Source organism: Pinus tabuliformis, chromosome X, assembly GCF_031772625.1.
Source record: "Pinus tabuliformis cultivar Carrire ecotype Pingquan chromosome X, CPIR1, whole genome shotgun sequence".
NCBI classification, from domain to species: domain Eukaryota; kingdom Viridiplantae; phylum Streptophyta; class Pinopsida; order Pinales; family Pinaceae; genus Pinus; species Pinus tabuliformis.
This window is the reverse complement of record NC_142308.1, coordinates 201,173,778-201,176,233: the sequence shown is the minus strand read 5'-3', so window position 1 is coordinate 201,176,233 and position 2,456 is coordinate 201,173,778. Positions and strand designations below refer to the sequence as shown.

The 2,456-nt window shown below is 39.5% G+C and overlaps 1 pseudogene; it reads right to left on the bottom strand.

Moving 5' to 3' along the window:
- Nucleotides 1-1,610: 1,610 nt before the first annotated feature.
- On the bottom strand, nucleotides 1,611-2,147 carry LOC149139081 (uncharacterized; annotated as a pseudogene).
- Nucleotides 2,148-2,456: the final 309 nt, after the last annotated feature.

Genomic DNA, 2,456 nt, shown 5'->3' with positions numbered 1-2,456 from the left:
CTCAGAAATCATATGACTGGATCTGCTCATTCAAACACTGAATTTCCTTCTCAATTCTTTCAACAACTAACTCACAGACACCCGTTTTAGCTTCAAGAGGAAACTTCGGAGATTTTAAACATTGAAGCACGACACTGAAAAATCTTTCATGAATTTCAAAATCTGCTAACTGATTTCTTACTGATTTTACAGCTTCACACAGTGCAGGGTTTGCCACATACCCTACCATTGCATAAATGGGTCAGCGAGCACTGGAATGTCTGGATCGAGTTGGAGTCGCCAGGTGAATGTTTCAGCCTTCATATGTGTCTGAATGCTGTCCACCATCAGCATCAGATCTGCAACTTGATTCTATGTACTAGGACAAGACAATCTTCAAGTTGAATGTCACATCAACAGCAAACCATCTTCCCCAGTATGGTCACCACTATGTTAGCGCTCGAATCTGCCTCAGGCTAAAGAAGGAAAAACTCGAGGCAACATCAAACCAAGCTCAGCCTCGTAGCTAGCCCTATGAGGATAGGAGAGGGCTCTCTCCGGGTCTATCTTGACAAAAGGTCTTCAAAGGGGTGAGATGACCTATAGTGAATGCTAATCTTAGGCTAGTAAATAGATATGAATGAAGTTTTTAATAAATGACGGGGTTTTCTGGACTGTATGGGATCAAGAACAGCGTGATCAGGGAAATTAAATGAAAGATGCAGATTATTACATAAGGCAAGATAGGCAAAAGCTTAAACATTCAATTTGAATTTATATGGAATGTGAAAAATGTTTGAGAATGCTGAAAAGGGCATGGATTCATGAATCCTTTTCAGATGGAGGAAAACATAGAACTTGAATACTTTCCCAAGGCAGAGCAGCAAGCTGAATTCTGCCCTTCACACTTAAAAGTATTCAACAGGCAACGATTATGAATGAAACAATAAACATCACAAGAAACATATGAAAATAGAGAAAAACATAATGCTAAGTTATTACCACATGGATCTTATGAAACAGAGCTGCAAACTTTTAATTAAATCTCTGTCAATTGTACAATAAAACTCTGTATTTCTCTTCACACCTCTGCCAGAACTCTCCCCCCTCCTTTACAAAAAAATTTTCAATACATTAAATAAACTATACTAGAAGAAAACAGATCGACCCAACAATAAGGGCGTTGTTTCAACTGAAATTGCAGAAATAGAAAAAACTATTTTTCTGTTCTAAAAAAAACAAACCAACGTTTCCCTTGAAATCCTCTGATGGCCAATTAAGAGACAAATATTGGAGTGCAGATCCACTTGGAGATTTAACTGAAGCCCTTAATAGGAGATCGAATCCTATTCTTCTGCTGTGATGAATATCTTCATTTCAAATTAGCCTTTCGATCTCTGACTGCCACGTTACATTTGTTATTTGAATAAAACGGATTTTAATAATAATAGCCTTTAAACTAAAATTCTGCCAATTCCAGCTCATGATGACAACTGTGCCCGGAGAGGGTTGCATGGTTGCAAGATAATGTTGCAATTGTCAATGGAGGAGGAAAATCTTGCAGTAATCCGTTATCGAGGAACAACTGGAAATCGGTAGTGCGCTTTTTCCTAAGGGATTGCCATGCATGTTCAATCATAATTCTGAAGCAACTTCAAGTCAGCACCACTTCGCACTGCACCAGAACCAATGCCCAGGCCCCCAGATCCAGTCGAACCATTAAGCATATTCCCAACATTTCCGTTTAAGCCTTACCCAACCAATGCCTGCTGTGATGTTCCTCCATTATTCATCATTTCTTGCAACAACTGCTGTATTACTTGCTGTGGATAAGGTTGATTGCCCTGGGATGACTGTGGATATGTTTGCTGCAGCAGGTTTCCACCCACAGAGTTCTGCTGAATAGAATTGGACAAACCAATAAGAGAGGTATTTTGCAGGGTTCCTGGCATTGAAGATAAAGCTCCACCCTGAAATGGAATAGAGTGAGATGGGCTTTGTAAAGAATTGCATGGTGGTGTTTGCGTTGAGCCACCAAAGGAACAAGATGTCATTGAATTTTGGCGCAAGAGATTTTGATAGTTGTTCAGGGCTGTAGCATTGTGAGAAGAATTATTAACAATTCCACTAACATAATTTTTTAGATGATTGTTCATATTACCATGCATCGGATTTTTTTTTTTTTACACTGTTATGGTCTGAAACTAATCCTTGAATGTTTCCAACAGGATCTCCTTGCTGCATCTGCTGACTTTGCAGGTTAGAAGAAGTCTGACGAGGGAAATTGTTTAAACTTGCAATTGGCCCCATATTATGTTCCCGACTAAAATCAATCAAATCCTTCATGCTGTTTCACAACCTCAGATATCTGTAGGCACCGGACATATCTCTTGGAAAAACCAAGGTCATTCAGTGACTGCGCTTCTAAATTCCGTGCCAGCTGACGCCCAGTTGTTACAAACCTGAATTAGACTTGA